This window comes from Mauremys mutica, chromosome 3, assembly GCF_020497125.1.
Source record: "Mauremys mutica isolate MM-2020 ecotype Southern chromosome 3, ASM2049712v1, whole genome shotgun sequence".
Taxonomy (NCBI): domain Eukaryota; kingdom Metazoa; phylum Chordata; order Testudines; family Geoemydidae; genus Mauremys; species Mauremys mutica.
Genome location: NC_059074.1, coordinates 123615673 through 123637491, shown reverse-complemented (window position 1 = coordinate 123637491; position 21819 = coordinate 123615673). Strand labels below are relative to the sequence as shown.

General features: G+C 46.6%; 1 long non-coding RNA gene across 1 annotated transcript in view; it reads right to left on the bottom strand.

Moving 5' to 3' along the window:
* Positions 1-7993: 7993 nt before the first annotated feature.
* Positions 7994-21819, bottom strand: part of LOC123365953 — a 49903-nt gene continuing 36077 nt past the window's right edge. Inside the window, exon 3 of the long non-coding RNA XR_006577852.1 lies at positions 7994-8121. This is a non-coding gene — a long non-coding RNA (uncharacterized LOC123365953). The remainder of the gene's footprint in view (positions 8122-21819) is intronic.

Here is a 21819-nt window from a genome sequence, read left to right as displayed (position 1 = left end):
GGCATTGCCAGCAGATGGAGGGAAGTGATTATTCCCCTCTATTCGGCACTGGTGAGGCCACATTTGGAGTATTGCATCCAGTTTTGGGCCTCTCCACTACAGAAAGGCTGTGGACAAATTGGAGAGAGTCCAGAGGAGGGCAACAAAAATGATTAGGGGGCTGGGGCACATGCCTTACGAAGAGAGGCTGAGGGAACTGGGGTTATCTAGTCTGCAGAAGAGAAGAATGAGGGGGGATTTGATAGCAGCCTTCAACTACCTGAAGCGGGGTTCCAAAGAGGATGGATCTAGACTGTTCTCAGTCACTATGAGGTACACTAAGCAAGGTCAACTGCGGGCAGGGAGTATTGTGCTGACCTTGCCTCCATACCTCATGGTAGACACTACAAGTGCCTTGTCACCACTTAGGCTTTTACAGCGAGAGAGCTGTCCCTCGTTAGTTACCTTGGGATAAAGAAAAAAAAAAAGAGACCCAAACAACTTTGAGTCAGTAATGACAAAACCTAAGAGGCTGCCTCCTCCAGTATCATTGCCACTCGCTGGACCAGCTGACAGGCAAAATTCACCCCTGAACAAACTGTACACTCAAGGCCCTTTGACCACACTGTGACAGACTAACGATAGCCTTTAATACCCTGGACATACCGTATGGAATGATAATAGTCTTTATTGAATTAAGCTAAACCTTATTGAATTAGGGTTAATACCGTTGGGGTACACTGTATTAAAAATGCAATTGTGTCAGTGTTATTGTGGCTTTGTACGTACCTTCTCTAGTAGGGAGCGGGGAATGCTAATGAACTTCGTCTGTTATCAACCCTTTAAAGTCAGACCCTGGAGGGATACGCATATACTAGTTTGAACTGGATTCTCCACAGACCAAGGAGAGGACTTTTGGATTAACAGCTTGAGTCAGTTTAAAGCAGTGTTTCTCAAACTGGGGTCGCTGCTTCTGTAGGGAAAGCCCCTGGCGGGCCGGGACGGTTTGTTTACCTTCCCCGTCCGCAGGTCCGGCAGATTGCAGCTCTGCCATGGTTCACTGCTCCAGGCTAATGGGAGCTGCTGGAAGCGGCGCAGGCCGAGGGACGTACTGGCCGCGTCTTCCAGCAGCCCCCATTGGCCTGCAGCGGTGAACCGCGGCCAATGGGAGCTGCAATTGGCCGGACCCGTGGACAGGGCAAGTAAACAAACCAGCTTGGCCCGCCAGGGGCTTTCCCTACACAAGTGGCGACCCCAGTTTGAGAAACACTGCTTTAAACTGACTCAAGGCTTTCTTCTTAATCCATGGAAGGTCCCAATCCTTTGGGTAGGGTTGGAAAGCTTGGGCCTGCCAGAGTCCATGTTACGATGAACTCCAGTAAGCATATTAGCATGTGTGTAGGGTCTTTTAATATGTTTTCACTGTCATTTTTTTTAACTTTGGAATAAAGGAGGCTTGCATAGAAAGAGCTGGGAGGTAACTGCAGCAATCCCTCTGTTATCGGTCTCTGACGAGAAAAGAAGCAGGTCTGTTCAGGCAGCCTGTCTTTGCTTGGAAATACACAGTGAAGGCAGGGAACTGTAGAGCTTGGAAATATCTCAGTCAAAGGGGAGTGAGATGCAGGTCTTCACCCAAAAGAGGCAACAACAAGGGAGCCAGAAGCCATGGCCAATAGGAGCTGTGGGGCCAGCGCTTGCAGGTGCGGCAGCACGCAGAGCCGCCTGGCTGCGCCTCCACCTAGGGGGCCGCAGGGACATGCTTGCTACTTCCAGGAGCAGCGCAGAGCCAGGGCAGGCAAGGAGCTTGCCTTAGTCCCACTGCACCGCTGCCCAGGAGCCACATGAGGTAAGCACCACCTGGCCGGATCCCACACCCCGAACCCTCTGCCCCAGGTCAGAACCCTCTCCTGCACCCTAACTACCTCCCAGACCCCGGACTCCACATGCCTACTCACACCCCAACACCCTGCCCCAGGTCGGGACTCTTTCCTGCATCCAAACTCCTTCCCAGAGCCTGCATCCCACCCCGCACCCCAATGCCTGCTCCAGCCCTGAGCCCTCCCTCATTCCAAACCCTTTGGCCCCAGCCCGGAGCCCCCTCCTGAACCCCCAAATCCCTCATCCCCAGCCCCGCCCCAGAGCCCACACCCCCAACTGGAGCCCTCACCCCCTGCTACACCCCAACCCCCTGCCCCAGCCCAGTGAAAGTGAGGGAGGGTGGGGGAGAGTGAGTGACAGAGAAAGGGAGGCTGGAGTGAGTGGGAGTGTGGCCTCAGATAAGGGGCTGGGCAGGGGTGGGGTGTCAGGGTAGGGGCGGGGCAAGAGTGGTCAGTTTTGTGCAATTAGAAAGTTGGCAACCCTAATTAGGCCTCTGAACTGCAAGCCTCATGAGACACCCATGGCAGCTCAAGCAGACCCAGAGACTAATGCTAAAGCTGAAACCAAATGTTTTAACATTTGTGAATTAAATTGTTTCTGAAGTTTTGGTATTTTGACCTTTTTGTCCCTGTCCAGAACAAAGCTAAATGCTGGAACATCAAACTTTCCTGCAGAATGGTAATACTGATTTTTGGTCAACTCTGCTTAAAGGTTGACTCTGAATATCAGTCTTGCAGCTGGTTTGTGCTGCTTCCTCTAGCACTGCACTGTTCTCTTCCCAGTAAGTGTTCACCATAACCTCTTTTTCCCTCAGCCATGAACTGCTCTATCATAAAAGGGCTCATATCACTCAGAAGTTCCAATCACTTTAGATATTGTGTTTGGGAAGAAGGGATGCATCAGCTAAATTTGAACCAAATCAATGACCTAACTCAAAAAATTTCAATTGGATAAAAACCTTAGGAAATAAGCAGTTATGAAGGCAGAATGCCAAAACTAGATTTGAAAGGCTGCTGAACTGTGTCCAGAAAAGATCAGAGGAAATGAAAATGACCCTCTGAGGCCTTGCCTACACTGACAAGTTTCTGCGCAGTAAAGCAGCTTTCTGTGTTGTAACTCCCGAGATGTACACTCTGCCAAGCCACTTAGAAACTGTGCAGTTGCAGCACTGTAAAAAACCACCCCAATAACAAGCGTACAGCTTTCTGTGCCGGGGCATAGTGCTACGATGCCATGTAGACACCCTGATCAATTACAGCACTGTGACTGGCCTCCGGGAGGTGTCCCACAATTCTGTTCTCACCTCTCTGGTCATCGGTTTGGACTCTACTGCCCTGCCGTCAGGTGACCAACCATCATCCCCACCCCTTAAATTCCTTGGGAATTTTGAAAGTCCCCTTCCTGTTTGCTCGATAATGCGTGCAGTGATTTCAGCACATCTTTACAGGTGACCATGCCTGCTCCATCCACCAGGCGATCTCCCGCTTGGAGCAATGCCGAGCTGCTGGACCTCATCAGCATTTGGGGAGAGGGGGCTGTCCAGGCCCAGCTGTGCTCCAACCATAGGGATTATGATACCTACAGACAGATTTCATGATGCCTGACAGAAAGGGACCATGATTGGGACACACTGCAATGCAGGGTCAAAGTGAAGGAGCTGCAGAACACCTACCACAAGGCATGGGAGGCAAACTGCCGCTCCAGTGCTGCACCCACAAGCTGCCAGTTCTATAAAGAGCTGGATACGATACTTGGTGGCGACTCCACCTCTACTGTGAAGGCCACTATGGATACTTTGGTGGCTCACATGCCAGTCGAGAGTGGACCGAGCCAGGAGGAGGAAATATTGGATGAGGATGTGAAGGGGGAGGGAGATCCAGAGGCAGAGGATGACTTGGAAGTCAGAGATGCATGTAGCCAGGAGCTCTTCTCTACCCTGGAGGAGGCTAGCCAGTCACAGCTGTTGGATCTTGGCTAAGCGCAAACAAGAGAGGAGGCCCCTGGAAAGTGGCTTTGATTTGGGGAATCACTGAAGCGAGTTGTTGGGGGTAGGAAGATTGCCTAAAGCAGGATTGTGTCTGTATGATGCAAGTACCACCACATGCCTAGTCTGCGCTGTAGAACAGGGTGTTGATTGACTCCCTCACTTCATGGGAATCTCCCTAAGAGATCTCCAGGAACCTCTCATGGAGATACTGGGCAATATACTGCCAAAGGTTCTTTGGCAGAGCTGCTTTGTTTCTTGCCTCATTAAGGGTAACTTTCCCACACCACTCTGCCATCACTGGTTGTGGAGGGGGGGAACCATTGCTGCACACAGGCGAGCCACATAAGGACCAGGGCGGAAGCCAGTCCCTTGATCCCCTGCTCACCCTCAATCTTCCATTATGAACACAGCCTGTGGAAAATGTGAGGACAGGAATGATTATAAGCCCCGCCCCCGCCCTACTGTGCTGGCTTTCCCCAAGAGCCATGTGCCCAGTGTACAGTATGGTCCTTAAACACTGATTTCCCCCACCCCTGCAGTTACTCACCATTTTGGGGGTCTTTTGACTCATGTGTGCTTGCCTGGGGCCAGCCAGTTAGTGACAGGTATGTGAATAGTGGCTGTGTCTTAAATCAGTGGTCTGTGTGTTGCAAACAATACTGCTTCTGTAAAATGTTGCAATTTGGCATCACAGAGATGACCTTGGGAGCCCAGCCTCCCTCTTTGTTATCACTGGCTGAACAGCTGTGCAGAATTAGAAAGCGGCCAAGAAGAACTGAGGAGGACTTTCTGCATGAGGTCATGATGCACTCTGCGGCCAAAAAACAAGAATTGAAGGAGTGGTGGGACAGAGAGAAGAAGGACCAAAAGGAGAATGCAGCATGGCAGAACGAAGCCACAGAGCACCTCTTAAACGTTATGGAGTGCCAAGTGGAGACGATCCAGGCAATACTAGCACTACAAACTGAGCAGCTCCGCGCCCGCCCTCCCCTGCAGCCACTGGTCACAAAGCTCTTTCCCCTCCCCACCTCTCCCCCCCAGACACTGCCAACACACTCTTATCAACCTCCTGGCTCCAGTCTGTATCGACTGCATACCACTCCTGCCCCATCACAGTCCAGCCCTGCGGACTCCCAGTACCCACTACACTCAACACCCATCCCTCTGCAGTTTAGCCCTGCTGAAATACAATACCCTCTGCACTGTACTCCAAAGGAGAAGGTTGGATATGATACCTGGACATACACAAATATTTAACTGTCCCAGGACTCCACCTCCTCCTGGGACCCTCCCTTCCCCCGTCCCTCAGTGCTGAAGTGTTTTTTTGTTTGTCTCTCTCCTCCAGTTGTTTTTTTAATAAACAATTGGTTTGGTTTGAAAGCAATCTTTATTCCATTAATTGAAAGCAAACAGAGCCTTGCAAAGCACCAGGCAATTTTCTTAAACCTTCATAGTGCATCATCTGCACCAATCACAATCACCTCCTAGCATTACAAGCACTGAACTCTCGAGCATAGCAACAAATTAGTGTCTTTCAGCTTCAAATTGCTGCCTCAAGGCCTCCCTGATCCTTATGGCCCCCATGCTGCACCCCTCTAATAGCCCTGGTCTCTGGCTGTTCAAATTCCGCCTCCAGGCGCTGAGCCTCAGCAGTCCAGCCCTGAGTGAAGCTTTCACCCTTCCCTTCACAAATATTATGGAGCACACAGCACGCAGCTATAAGCATAGGAATATTGTCATCGACCAGGTCCAGCCTTCCATATAGGCAGCGCCACCAGGCCTTTAAATGGCAAAAAGCACACTCAACAGTCATTCTGCACTTGCTCAGCCTGTTGTTGAACCGCTCCTTGCTGCTGTCAAGGTGCCCCGTGTATGGCTTCATAAACCATGGTATTAAAGGGTAGGTGGGGTCTCCCAGGATCACAGTGGGCATTTTGACTTCCCCATGGTAATCTTCTGCTCTGGGAAGAAAGTCCCTGCTTGCAGCTTCCTAAACAGGCCAGTGTTCTGAAAGATGTGTGCATCATGCACCTTTCTGGATCAGCCTGCGTTAATGTCCGTAAAATGCCAATGGTGATCCACAAGCGCCTGGAGAACCATCGAGAAATACCCCTTCCAATTAATGTACTCAGTGTCTAGGTGGTCTGGTGCCAGAATTGGAATATGCGTGCCATCTATCGCCCCTCCGGTGTTAGGGAAGCTCATTTGTGCAAAGCCATCCACAATGTCATGCACGTTGCCCAGAGTCACAGTCTTTCAGAGCAGGATGCGATTAATTGCCCTGCACACTTCCGTCAACACGAGTCCAATGGTCAACTTTCTCACTCCGAACTGGTTAGTGACCAATCAGTAGCAGTCTGGAGTAGTCAGCTTCCACAGTGCAATCGCCACGTGCCTCTCCAACAACAGCACAGTGCTCATTCTCATGCCCTTGCACTGCAGGGCTGGGGCAAGCTCATCACACAGTCCCATGAATGTGGCTTTCCTCATCCGAAAGTTCTGCAGCCACTGCTCATCATCCCAGATGTGCACAACGATGTGATCCCACCACTCAGTACTTGTTTCCTGAGTCCAAATGCAGTGTTCCACTGTTATCAGCACTTCCATGAATCCCACAAGCTGTCTCATGTCATAGCTACTACACGTGGTGAGATCAATGTCGCATTCCTCTTGCCTTTGTAGTTTAAGGAATAACTCTACTGCCACTAGTGACATGTTAGTCAGAGTGAGCAGCATATTGGTCAACAGTGCGGGATCCATTCCTGCAGGCCAAAGAGGCAGAGTGTGCAGTACACAAACCGCTGAAAGATGGCATCAAATGTGGATGGAAGCACAGAGTTTGTTGGGATGCGAAGCAGTGCATCATCGGGCATTTGGGAAAGGACCCAGAAAGCCCCGCGACCCCCTCCGCCTTCCCACAACTCTTGGCAGCAGAAAAGGAAGAGATGCTCTGTGGTATAGCTGCCCAGAGTGCATCGCTCCAAACACCGCTGCAAGTGCAGCAAGTGTGAACACGCTATTGGACAGGCAGCTGACAGTGTGAATGCACAACAGCATTTTCCCTTCAGCACTCTCTGTGTGACGCTGTAACTCCCGGCACTGTAACTCTGCCAGTGTAGACATACCCTAAGACTGGCTTCTAATAGTTATATTTTAGAGTAGTCTCTTCTAAAACCTTCATATCTTCATTTCTATCATGCAGTTTGGTTGTGAATATTATTAATTACATTCTGCTAAAATAATCTTTGGGAATAGAGCTATTTACACTATGACAAGAGGTTTCAATTTACGGACAGGCTTCCTTCTGAATTAAAAGAATTAAAATCAATAATGAATGACAGGCAGCTCACACTTCTGAAAAAGTAGAATTTGATGCAGCAGTACTTACCATGGCTACATCTGTGGTGATGTGGAGATCGTTCTGGCTCCAAGCATCAAGATTACCCAGGAAGGTCCAAATCACAATCACAGACTTTCCCTTGGAGGGCAATAAACTTTTAAATTCAAAGATGGATGAGGCCCAGAAGACAATCCTTTGCCTCTTCCGCAGCTGTGGCATACTTAGCATATTTCACCTGGCAGTAAATATGACACTGTCGTTACAAGCCCAGCAGAAAGTTTTTCCAAGCATCTTTTCCCAGCCATCCCCACATTTTGACAACCACCTCTCTTTTGTCAGGAATCCTGAAATGGGATCACCTCAGACCTATGGGTCTTGGAGATTGTCAGCAAGGAGTATTGCATTCAATTCCCCTCTCCCGTTTTTCCCCATCCCTTTTCAGTGACCCCTCTCATGAGATACTGTTGAAACAGGAAGTGTCGGGCTGCCTGGAGCAGCTCACAACCATGAGTGCTTACCTCAGGGCAGACTGTCAGAAATAGGGCAGACACCCCAAACTGGTGGTCAGAGGTGGATTAAGATTTATTGGGGCTCTGGGCAAAAAAGAACATTTGGGCCCCCCACAGCCATCCTCACCATGGGGCCCTGCCCCCTGCTCCTCCTCTTCCCTCTGAGGTCCCACCTCCTGGTCAGGCTAGAAGCTGGAGCCAGGCCATAGTAAGAGCTGCTCAGGGAGCCTCGGGCCGCTGTGAAGAGCCCTGGCCCTCCACCTGCCATGGGCGGCGTATCCCAGAGGGTGGGGACATAGTCTGGCAACTGCTCTCGGGCACCTCATCTCCTCCTCAAGGGCAAAAGAGGAGCCACAGTCCTGGTGCCAGTGACCTCCCGAACTTGTACACAGGTTCCAGCGCTCCTGAAGCCCAAAGAAGAAATTCACCTGTGGTGGGAGAGGAGTGCTGACTGGAGATGCTGCTATGCATACAGCTGCTTACATGGGCTGCTTCTTTGAACTAGACACAGTGTTGCAGCCATTCAACCCCGCTGTGCATGGAAACATTCTGGCAGCAGCGGTGTGGTCTGAATGACACATCTTGCTGCAAATTAGCTCCTTCTGGCCCTGCCTTTCCCTGGCAGCTGGATAGTGATGGCAGAGGGGATTTCCTCTCTCACTCTCTTCCCATTGACATGGTGGCTTCTCTGCATGATGCCCCCTTCATGCTGGGAGTGGCAAGCCCTGTGTTCGGGCACCAGAAGCAGGGGGACCAGGAAGGTGATGCCCTCCCACTTTTTAAACAAAAGAAATCTGCCTTAGGGGCAGGTGAGAGCAGGGATCGCTGTATCATCAGCACCCTCCCCTGCTCAGCCGGGGCCGCCAGGCTGTGTGCGTCTGCAGCTCCCAGCCCGTGGCAGAGTTCCAGAAAGAGGGCGCCCAGCTCTTGGAGAGAAGAGGTTTCAGCATCAGGAGATGGAGGGGATGGATGCAGTTTGGGGCTGCATGCAAGGTCTCATGCCACTATCTCCCCCCCCCCCCTCCTGATGTCTGTGAGCACCAGGCTGCCCTGCTTGGTCTGCAAGGGAGAGGGAGGAAGTGGGGGGGGGGGAAGAGGCAGTGGGGAAGGGGGGATTGGATAGGGCAGGGGGAAGAGAATGGGGGGCAGTGGGGCAAGGAAGGAGAAGAAGCAATGGGGAAGGGGGATGTGATAGGGTGAGGGGGAAGAAAAGGGAATAGGGGAGTGGGAGGAGAAAAGGGGATGGGGTGGAGAGAGGCACTTTGTGCATCTGAATTGCCTGAGTGGCTGCAGTTCCTGCACTCAGGTTGCCACAGCAGCCTCCCCCTACCCCCACTCCCCATTAAGCCTCCCCCCCCTTCCCCAGAACCGGCAGCACAGCTACCATTCCAGGCAGGTGGAGAGAGCCAGGGGAACTAACTTCAATGCAGTCAAACTACACTTATGGAGGGGACGCACCTGCCTTCGGGGGCCCACCTCGGCTCTCATTGCCCATTAGCCAGCTTTTAAATCCACGTCTCATCCAAGTCCCCACCCCGTCCCAGCAGACTCTGGCACCCTCAGTGCCCAGGCCGCCCTGGCAGCCTGCTCCACAGCGTCGCTGGAGATGGACTGCTCCTGGGCTCCCACTCTCTTGCTCTGCTCTGGGAGGCACTGGGGCTGCAGTTCCCCTGGGCTCTTCTCCCTGCGGCAGCTGGGACGTGACTTTACAACTTTTGGCCTAGACTGCGGCAGCTGCAGTGCTGAGTGGCAGGGGCTGGACTGCAATGAGATGATCCTGGGAGCGCCAGCAGCCTCTTCCCTGCCTCCCCCTGTGCTCCCTGGGGGGAGGGGGATGCAGGGCTCCGCATGCCGCTTGCCGCTCCTCCAGGTACCTCCCCTGAAGCTCCCATTGTCCAAGGCAACACATGGAGCCCTCTGCTTCCTCCCCCCCACCTCACCCCGTCCACAGGGAGGTGATGCCAGCCACTTCAGGGAGCGGCGCAGGGCTCGAGGGGGGGCAATCCACTGTAGTTTGCTCACCCCTGGCCTAGAGGTAGGCCGGGGGGGGGGGGAGCACGGGCCGCTTGGCAGGCACAGGAAATATCCCCATGGGCCCCATGTTTGAGACCCCTGGTCTATAAGGTGCCACAGGACTCTTTGTTGCTGTCTATTCAAAGTGTCTTTCAGGGCAGACCCAGGAGGCAGCCCCTGGAGATCTTTTGCTTCTGGTAGCGTCTCTGGCCCTTCAGACTTCAAACAGACAAAAGATGCAGTTTCTTTTATGTCCTTAGTGGGAGGACATCTAGGGCAAAGGTGCAGGCCACACAGACTCTGCTGGCCAAAAGAATCCAATCTTGCACACTTTGGGCGTGTGCACACCAAGAGCGTAATCCATGTCGCTGACACATCTCAAAGAACCACAGTTACTGTAAGGAAGTAGCTGTTCTTTTCTGTGGTTGGTTTTTGTTTTGTTTGTTTCAGTTTCAGTTTACATCTGGAGAGATCTTTCAAAAAATTCTCACTGACTACATGTTCCAGGTTTCTGGCCTCTTTTACATACAGCAAATTCTGGCAGAATTTCAACAGGATTACAGGGGTAATAATTTCACATGAAAATAGAGAGTCATCTGGTGTGTTAGTATAATATTTGTGGTGTTTTTTACACTCATATTATCATAACATTTCACCAATTGCAATTTTATATTTGTCTTGTTTTCTCCCCTTTTTTTCCTTTCCTTTGTTTTTATTTCTGCTTGTTATGTTATTAGGGTTTTTCCAGTGTTTTATTGTATAATATATACATTGTATATATCAATTTGTACAAACATTCTATATTATTTATTTGTTACATATTTTCTTTCTTTAGTGGGGGAGGTGTTTGTTTTTATGAAAGTAATAAAATATTTGAACATAAAAGAATTTCAATAGAGCTATTCTCCTCATTTCAGTGAAGACAGCTGATATGGGAATGGCACAGAACAGCAAGCATCTCTCTGTCTCTCTTTCCAGTTTCCAAGTCAATAGAGTTCTCAACCATTTGCGGAAGCTTCACCAGGAACATGGAAACATCAGGGCCAAAATTTCAAACTTGTGAGCTTTAAATTAGGCACTTCATCTGTGCATAGACACCTAACAAAATGGGGCTGTTTTTCAGAGGTGCTGAGCACCCACAACTCCTACTGAAGTCAATAAGAGTTTTGGTGATCAGCACCTCAAAAAAATGAGGCCAATTTCAGGACTGGAGGCTCGGTCTTGGCCTCAGAAAGAAAGACAACTTAGAACCAACATTCAGATCTGCTTATTCCTGTGATAGAATCAACAGTCACCTGCTAGACTGCTTCAGAGACCAAGTCTCCCTTATATACCGAGAGCATATATGCCTCTCTTCACACTGGGCAAGAAATGAAGACTGTCCCTTCCCTGAGAAATACCATCTCTGTGCCATTTCTCTCAATATGGCTGGGAAAATAGGCAAGAATGAATGGCAGATGAAGCTGAGATGAGAGTCAGTCAAAGAGGTGCAACTATCTGGATGTTATTTTCCCACTAGAGGAGCAAAGAGCTGCAAGAAGAAGAAAACATATAAGAATGACAGCCCCTGAAATAAATTACCAATGGGGCATATCTAACAGGAAACCTGGAAACATTTTCACCAGCCAAGACCATGTCAGAATTGGGGACTTTGTCAGGTGCTCAGATGCTGAGAAGAACCATATAGATGGATTGATGCAATCCTGCACTGAATAATTAAATATAAATTTGGAAGAAGGATTACTGCTTCCGTGAGGGAGAACTAACTTCAGAATTTACAATTTCCAACACAGCCTGCCCCAGATGGTGGAATCTTTTCACTCTCTGCTCTTTTTAAATGTTCCGTTTAGTTATTCCTGCAGGAATATAAAAAAAAAATTCCATTTAGCGAACACTCAATGCACTGAGCAATGTGTATAACCTGAAGCAATAAAATACACGCACCCTCTAAGTTAACATAATTAGTGCTGCCTATTAACTAGGCCAATAATGCAAGCAAGCAAAATATGAGACAGAATATCATATGAAACAAGTAATAACTTAGGGAACATGGTCATAGGTGAGAGAGGGGAAAAAAAGAAAAGAAAAAGAATGACCATAGTTTTATACTCCCAAACTCCAATCTTAAAGAGTCAGTATTATCATTTTTGGCTAGTTGTGTAAAAAGCAGCCTGAAGAAGAATATTGACAGCAAGTTGGAATGTGGATCTTAAGAGGTCAAGCCTGGGGCTTGCCAATGCTGGAGGTCCTGCAGACTAGTCCAAGGATGAGGAATATATGCGGGGGGGGGGGGTAAGGGGGAAACAGGTAGGGAAAGGCAGAGAGATAGGGGAAGTAGGGGAGGTCTATTAACATGGATAGGGAACACGACAGGGATGCAATAAAGGTTTGGAAGTGGCGGAAGCATAACGCCAAATTCCTCAAAGTCCATGAAGTGAGAAAACACCCCACATGACAGCCGAGCAGAGGCAATGCACGGAAAATAAAATACCCATTCATCATTATGTCAGGGAAGTAGCTAGTTAATTGAATAAAGAGTTTGAAAACCCCAGTGAAACACCCTGAGCTCAGCTGGTAATTATTTTCAAGCACCTGACCTACTACAGCCACGATTAACATCTAACTGAGCCATAGTCATACAATCAAACATTCAGAATGTTACTCCTGTTTAAACAGCTTCCAGTGAAGACGACACAGCCCTATTAAAGGCATTTGCATATTCCCCACAGAATCGACAGGGCTCGTTCAAGTCTTTATCCGCAATCTTGGCTGCCAACTTCCTCTTTACAGTTCTTGTCCCTTATTTTCCCTGGGAACCTAATAAATGAAACATTAGGCCAGCAGATTTATTCTTTCCTGTTGGAAGAAACTCATTTTGGCAGAGCTGGTAAATAACTGGTGTATATGCAGCCTCTTTCACAAACAGCTTTTATTCCGATTAGTTATTTATTTATTTTTAATCCTGACCATGCGATATTGCCTCAGTTTGGGAGAGAAAGGAAGTCTTTGTTCTCCCATTAGCTGTCCCTTTTCAGGCAGCACAGTCAAATTTTAATACTCTCAACTGCAGAAGTCAGCAAAAGGAATTGAAGTTGGACTTCCATCAGCAGCTAGGGTAGTTCTCCATGTCTGCAGCAGCCCTCTGTTCCCAGTGTTTTCGCCTTCCCTTTTCAAAAGGCCCCACATTACACTCCCTTTTCTTCAGAGTCCACTGATGTTATTCCATGCGTTTTTGGGGATGGGGGATGCTAAGGCAATATTCTGTATACAACTATTACACTTCTCTTCTTCCTGCACTGCAGCCAGGGCTGGCTCCAGGTTTTCTGCTGCCCTACGTGGGGGGTGGGGGGGAAAAGCCTCGGCAGCGCGATCGCGCCACTCCATTCTTCGGCGGGAATTCGGTGGCAGGTCCTTTGCTCCAAGAGGGACTGAGGGACCCGCCACTAAATTGCCGCTGAAGACCCGGACAATAGTGGCCAGAGTGCTGCCCCTTCGTATTGGCTGCCCCAAGCACCTGCTTCTTTAGCTGGTGCCTGGAGCTGGCCCTGCCTGCAGCTTAGCTCTTTGCTGACACGCAGGCCAGAGTTCTTTGTTTCTGGACTTTTCAGACAGCATTACACAGTTAAACCTCAGGCCTATTATACGTAAAACCCTAATAAATGGGTGTTAACAGTTCCTAGTCAATTTAAAAGAGAGAGAACCATACATTTGCATAGTAAAACAAACATTTTTAGTGCACATACAAGACACTGCAAATAGTATAAAACTGTAAATAGCATTTGGAATACTATGAATAAGTTTTAAACAAAAGCTATTAAACAGTAAATATACTGGTGGTTCTTGTACAGACTTCCCCACTTTCGTTTCTGTTACCGATAATAAAATGTAAGGTTTCAACATTAGAGCAACAAGGTGGGTGAAATAATATCTTTTTATTGAATCAACTTCTGATCATGAGAGAGACAAAATTCAAGCTACACAGAGCTCTTCTTCAGGTCTGGGAAAGGTATTCCAAACGTCACAACTAAATGTATAGTGGTATAGATTGTTTAGCATAAATAGTTAGCACATATTCTAAAGGACCATTTAAGGTAGAGTGGTCCGTTAACACCGCTGCAGTCACAGGACAAATACAGGCTTATCACCTGTGGGTGAACACTTTCACAAAACGATCACTCTATATTTGACCTCTCAGTCCTCATCCTCAAAGGAAACCTGCACACAACACTTTCAAAAGATGAGCCTGGGCGCTTAAATTCATAACTCTGCCAGACACTAAAAATCATGGACTGATCAGAGACACTGGATTTATGGCTTATTAGAACAATATGTAACCCACTAATTCCCCCCTTATTTGTCCTATGACTATAGAGTTTTAATGGAGCACTCTAGCACCCTGAACACTAATATTGCATCAGGGAATTGGATCTAGCTGTAGTGCAGGAATAGCCAGCACTATATCATGCTATTCGCTGATTGACATGTTTAGATGCTGCAGTGTTAGAGAGCGCAGAGCTAGGTTGGGGCTGAGTGATGGAAAGTCATTAATAAATATTTGCAGTGAGCTTTGTTACACTTTACTGATTTAGAGCATGTCCAGCCAGGCACTGTAAGACAACTAGAAGGAGCTATTCTAAGAATGTTTTATGAGATACATAGGTGCTAATATTATATGGCAGGACCACACCACAGTGTAATGTCTGGTGAAGGCTGATGAGGACCACTTGATGTCTTCCAATAGGGACAAACTGACTATCCATCTTATTTATAAGAAGATTTTTAACTACTGAAATGCACCATCAATAAACCGAACAAGGAAAAATTTCATTGGCTAACAAGAGAAAATAGGCCTACCTCAAAATCTTAGGGCTGATTCACCACCATGTCATGCCAGAGTAATACTGGTGTAATTTAACGGAAATCAGTGGAATTACACTGTCATAAAATTGGAGTAACACAGTAGTAAATCAGGTCTTTCATAAAATGCAAGAATAGATGGATAAGCGATTCTTAACACCTAATCTAACAAGAATATCACAATGTAAAGGGCAAGAATAAACAAATTTCTGTCCTCTCCTGGGAGAAGTCACAGCAAAGATCATCATGTGGAAAACTGATTGCCCTGCTCCAGTTAATGCTTCTGTCTTCTGTAATACAGCAGAGTTTCCTAAATGAATTCCTCACTGCATGCTTAGAATTCCTGGGGGTATTTTAAACAGCTCTGCTCACAAAAGGTTTTCTGAAATCAGAATCCTTGTGTGTGCTTCAAACAAGTTGGAGTCCCTCAAGATTATTTTGCTACTCCTTCTCCTATGCCATGGCTTTGCCTGCATTTGCACTCTGTAATTCTTTATGCAGCATCAGGCTTTCCTGCTGGGGAAAGGGGTAATTCAAACAACCCGGGTCACAAAGGCTTCTGAAATTGGAGCCTTTATATATGTTTCAAACAAGCCAAGGTTACCATACACTGTCAACGTAAAATTTCACTTATAGAAGTCTTTTAAAATGAGCATTCGAAGGTGAAAATAACTGTGGACCCTCATCTTTTTCTGTGGATGTGCATGATACGGAATACACTGATGTCTCCAGGCAACCCCTACCTTCTTTATGACACTCTATCTTGGCTCTGACCTAGGTCTGACATGTTGGCTGATGGGCCCTTATAGGAGTCAAGCCAAAACTTGGAATGAACAATTGTGACTGTGAGCATTCTGGAATCAGCAGCACCCTCATGTGGGGTCTGGTTAAGAAGCCACATATGCCCCAATACAGGAAAAACAACCTTTGGGAAGTTTGCCACATAAGAAGTCCACTTTTAATTGTTCAGATTTATACGTGAGCCACATTCAGTGGGATTCTAGAGTCCAGTGACTTGTCTGTTCCATTGATGACCAGGCTGTAACCTCACCATTGCCAGCCCAATCCCTGATTGTAGGCTGTATGGTCCACTTTCCACATGGGCTCCCCTGACATTTAGATACTTAACCAAAATACTGAAGGCTCCCTTCCCCACAATGACCCTGCTATTGTCCATATCTGAACATAAGAACATAAGAACGGCCGTACCGGGTCAGACCAAAGGTCCATTTAGCCCAGTATCTGTCTACCGACAGTGGCCAATGCCAGGTGCCCCAGAGGGAGTGAACCTAACAGGCAATGATCAAGTGATCTCTCTCCTGCCATCCATCTCCATCCTCTGACGAACAGAGGCTAGGGACACCATTCTTACCCATCTTAGCTAATAGCCATTTATGGACTTAGCCACCATGAATTTATCCAGTCCCCTTTTAAACATTGTTATAGTCCTAGCCTTCACAACCTCCTCAGGTAAGGAGTTCCACAAGTTGACTATGCGCTGCGTGAAGAAGAACTTCCTTTTATTTGTTTTAAACCTGCTGCCTATTAATTTCATTTGGTGACCCCTAGTTCTTGTATTATGGGAATAAGTAAATAACTTTTCCTTATCCACTTTCTCAACATCACTCATGATTTTATATACCTCTACCATATCCCCCCTTAGTCTTCTCTTTTCCAAGCTGAAGAGTCCTAGCCTCTTTAATCTTTCCTCATATGGGACCCTCTCCAAACCCCTAATCATTTTAGTTGCCCTTTTCTGAACCTTTTCTATTGCTATAATATCTTTTTTGAGGTGAGGAGACCACATCTGTACACAGTATTCGAGATGTGGGCGTACCATGGATTTATATAAGGGCAATAATATATTCTCAGTCTTATTTTCTATCCCCTTTTTAATGATTCCTAACATCCTGTTTGCTTTTTTGACCGCCTCTGCACACTGCGTGGACATCTTCAGAGAACTATCCACGATGACTCCAAGATCTTTTTCCTGACTCGTTGTAGCTAAATTAGCCCCCATCATGTTGTATGTATAGTTGGGGTTATTTTTTCCAATGTGCATTACTTTACATTTATCCACATTATATTTCATTTTCCATTTTGTTGTCCAATCACTTAGTTTTGTGAAATCTTTTTGAAGTTCTACACAATCTGCTTTGGACTTAACTATCTTGAGCAGTTTAGTATCATCTGCAAACTTTGCCACCTCACTGTTTACCCCTTTCTCCAGATCATTTATGTCTGCCTCTCCCTCTTTACAACCCTTATTTTCTCCAGGTCCTTGCCTCTGTCATTCTCCAGTAGACCTCTATTTATTCCTTTCCCTATAATCTTGCACTATTGAAGTGGTATGTACTAGGACTCTCCAGTGGGCTATGCACCCCAGAATGTGTGATATTTGAAGTCAGTAGCAGCCAGGCTGGAGGCTGCCAGAATTTCTGTGTATTGCAGCAGGATCTTCAAAGGGACAGAGGAAAGAGTGGTTCCTGAAGGTTATGGGCTAGGAAGGAGCCCGAGCCTATAGGGAGTTTCTGGGGAAGGAAGCTGGTGTAGCCTAGTGGAAGACCACCTGGGAGGCAGGAAGATGCTGAAATATCAAGAAGAAGGAGAGATGAGGTGAGGATCCTTCTCTATACTGAGCCTGAAATAAGTTTGGATTCCATCTGATGGATGGGAGAAGGTTAAGGCCAGTCTTTTCTTGCCTCCTGAACTGGCTTCCCCTTCCCTACTTACAATTCTATAACGAGCCATTATGAATTCCAACAAAATAATTTCCTGCGGGGTTCAATTTTATCATCCTAGACAAATGCATCATCTTTATTCCAATTTAGACAAAGCATTCCAGCTGTGTGTAATAGCCCAGATCCTGTAAAAAATGGAACAGTCACTTAATTTAACAGAAAGGCTTTTCTCCTTCAATGTATTTTAGGTTATCACCATTATCCTAAAATTTCAGATTTCAACATCTATGTGGGTTATATCTCTGGGAATAACTGCAATTATCATGCGCCTTTGGCTGCCTCACCTGCGCCTCATGTTAAGTAGCACATGAGATGGAACGATTCAATAAATAACCCTATATCCTGCTGTGGATTGAAAGTTGCCATCCTCTCCCAACAACATCTATACAAACAGAAAGGTCCCAGTAGAGAACCTAAGATAGGAACTGCTGTGCTGGCCTATCTCCAGATCTATTTTGGAATATCCTTGATATATTGGGGATTTAGGCTCCGAGTCACTGAAGTACTTAAGCACAAGTTTAATGTTAAGCCCGTGAGTAGTCGCATTGAAGTCACTAGAACTAATCACATGCTTAAAGTTGGGCAGATGCTTAAGCGCCTTGCTGAACTGAGACCTTACAAAGGGAACTTCCATTACAATGAATGCTGTGGCACCTTATAGACTAACAGACGTATTGGAGCATGAGCTTTCGTGGGTGAATACCCACTTCGTCGGTATTCACCCACGAAAGCTCATGCTTCAATACGTCTGTTAGTCTATAAGGTGCCACAGGACTCTTTGCTGCTTTTACAGATCCAGACTAACACGGCTACCCCTCTGATACATTACAATGAATGTAAGTAACATACATATTCTCCCTGTGCACTGAATGTAGCACACACTAGCAGGGAAAGAGAGAACTTCTACTCCTGATGAACATTTTTTCCTTGCTCTTTTTCCATAACTGGGCAATGGAAAAAAATCACACGCAGGTTAAGCGTGCAGGAGGAAAGAGGTATATCCATCTCCCCCTTGCGAAACCATAGCTTCTGAATCACAGGGAAATGGATGACTTAAGGGATTTGAAAAATTCTTTAAAGGTTCCTTGTCCAAATATGAGCCAGGTCCATGGTGAATGATACTCATTGTCTTGTTGTGAGGGGTCTGTGTGGAATGGGTTGGTGATCTCTGTGCTTAGGAAATAGGGATCTGTTTTAATTTATAGATGAGGTCAGACTAGATTATCTAATCTTCCCTTCTGGACTTAAATTCTATGTCACAAAAACTGCCATCAAAAACTCGCCCCTCTTAGGCAGAATCAGCAGACCAAAGCAGTCTGCTTCCTCATACTTTCAGCCATCCACTCTTCCTCAATTCTAGGAATAAGCTCCAATTGGACAGAGTCTTTTTGGCCAGTTTCTTCTAGATGTGGACAGCCCTTTGGTTTTACCCATGGTCTATATATGTGCACCAGGAGGAGAAGCTTTTTAGTGATCATTGTCCTGTAATAAGCCTTTTTTTCTTACCTGTGTTCCAGGGCATGGCCATCAGTTCTTTTGAAGTGTGTAATTTTCAATGTACATCCCTTGAGCAGTCAGGTGAGTGGATTTTTTTAGGACCATAGGACTGGACAGCAGGGGCAGCTCCAGCGTTTTTGCTGCCCCAAGCAGCGGAAAAAAAAAAAAAGCCGCGATTGGCGGCACTTCGGCGGCAGCTCTACCGCCGCCGCTTCATTCTTCAGTGGCAATTCAGCGGCAGGTCCTTCCCTCCGAGACGGACTGAGGGACCCGCTGCCAAATTGCTGCCGAAGAGCCGGACATGCCGCCCCTTTCTGTTGGCCGCCCCAAGCACCTGCTTGCTGCGCTGGTGCCTGGAGCCGGCCCTGCTGGACGGGACCTCCTGGCTCATCAAGTCCAGTCCCCTGCTATCACAGACAACCCCATCATATAAACCTGTTCATAACCTTATCAAGCTCTATCTCAAACAGGGCCGGCTCCAGGCACCAGCGAATGAAGCAGGTGCCTGGGGCGGCCAATAGAAAGGGGTGGCAGTCCGTGTGTTGTTGGGGCGGCACGTCTGGGTTGGCGGTGGCAGCACTTTGGCAGCAGCTCAGTCGGTCAGCTTCAGACTTTGGCGGCAATTCAGCAGCGGGTCCTTCACTCCCTGTCTTCCTCTTTGGCGGCACTTTTTTCCCCGCTTCTTGGGGCGGCAAAAAGCTGGAGCTAGCCTTGATCTTAAAATTAGTTACGTTGTTTTCCCCCTCTCCCCACCCCACACAAAATTCCTATTGGGAGGCTGTTCCAGAAGCTAACTGCTCTGATAGTTAGAAACCGTCATCTAATTTCCAGCCTAAATTTATTCATGGCCAGTTTATATCCATTTGTTCTTATGCCAACATTGTCCTTTTTCTTAAATAGCTCTTCTCCCTGTCTGGTGTTTACCCCCTGCTGTATTTATAGAGAGTAGTTGTGATGTTATGAGTGTAATATAATATCTCATTGAAAGGTGACAGGGCCAGAAAGAGTTAATTAACTCACAGACCGACCTGACCCATGGCCGAACTTTAGAGACTGGTTAGGAAGATCTATAAATGAATAGAGCTTTGAAATGCAAGTCTGCATTGTTAGAGGTAGAAGGGTAGATGTTTGCTCAGGTCTTGGGATGTAAGCAAACAAGTCTTGTCTATTGCTATAGCTTTGATTCAAAGATCTAAAAAGAGTATTAGTATTTAGGAAGACACTTAAGGAAAATAGTATTATTGTCTATCTGTCTCTTTGAAGGTTGTGGTAACCTGTATCTGAACTGTTTAATCGATAAATTACCCTGTGCAAATTGCCATGATGTTTGAGAGAAGGAAAGTTAAGCCTATTGTTTTCTCAGGCCAAAAGGCTGCTGGAAATGTATCAAAACCTTGGGACACAATCCTTCTTCACCTCAGATCTGCATTGGGTTTCAAGAGGGGGAAACCTTAAGCCACAAGGACTGAGATCCCCAGTCATTGACTGGAGTCACCCTGAATATGGACATTGGACTATAACCTATGGCTTACTTCTAAAAGAACATTTGGCAACTACAAACTCATCTCTGCTATGTACCTGAACCTAAAGAATTGAATTCAAGTCTTTATGTTTATTGATCTTTTAACCAACACTCTTATCTCTCTTCTTTTTCAATAAATTTTAGTTTAGTTAGTATTTTGGGTAAGAGCTAAGTTATAATTGGACTTGGATGTGTTGCTGATCCTTTGGGATTGGTAGAACCTTTTCATTTATATGATGAAATAAGATTTTCAGTAATCATCATATCTGACAGGCCTGAGGCTGGGTACTTTAAGGGAACTGCATTGTTTGGACTTCTGAGTAACCAGTGAGGTAATACAGAGGCTCTTTTGGGCTGGCTTGGTAAATCTAAGTATTGGAATATTTACCAGCTTTTGGAGTTTGTCTGCCCCATTCTGTCTGCAGTTCAACATAATTGAGTGACCTCAGCTGGCTCCCACAGGCAGCATCATCACAGTAGTCATATTCCCTCTCAGCCTTCCTTTTGCTAGGGTAAACAAGCCAAGCTTTTTTAGTCTCCTCAACTAAGATAGGCCCTCCATTTGTAAGTGATGAGGAATTTTAAAAGGTTTGGCAACAGGATACCTGTCACTGCTGGAAGAAGGAGAGTTAAGCAGCTGGCATGGTAGTTAGCAGGGTTGCAGTTTTCATTGTGAGGCTAAGGACAATTTAGCAGTTAGAAGAAGGTTTGTAAGGGATGTCTTAGGCCATAGGTATAAGTGCCTTTTTTGGCAGAACTATTCAAAATGGTTGGTGGGAGAGGTGAAACTGATGGCACATATGGCAGTTTCTAAAAATATATAACCTTAAAATTCACACTAAAAAAAAACAACGGGTTAGGGTTGGCCATGGAACCACAGTATGGAAAGATGGGACTCTCTCAGTATGGCACTGCTTCTGGAAAGCAATGAACCTATTGATACTATGAGATCTATCACCGTCAGTGGGAGTTACATATCTGCATCAAGGAAGGAACCCTTAAATATCTGATCATGAATGAAAACATTCTGATTTTTATGAAAGACAAGTACTGTCTGGCAAGAGTTGCTTATTTATCTTTTTCATATGCAAGCCTACAGTTAAGGATATTTTAAAATGCTTTGCATTTTAGTTTCACACAAATACACTATGAACTATGCATAACTGTGCTTAAAAAATATATAACATTAGAAAGAATTTGGAATGTAACTTTGAAATTAGTACTTATGTAAAATTTTCAAGAGTACCAAGTTGGCTTAAGAGCCTGTGTCTAACTGAAAGTCAGTGGGACTGAATGTATGTCTACCCTTAAAACACTACAGCGTCACAGCTATGCTACTACAGCTGGGCCACTGTAGTGGTTCAGCGTAGATGCTACCTACACTGAAGGGAGGGGTTCTTCCATCAGCACAGGTAACCTACCACCCTGAGACGGGTTCTTCCGTCAACCTAGCACTGTCCACATCAGAGATTAGGTCAATTTACCCATGTGAATTT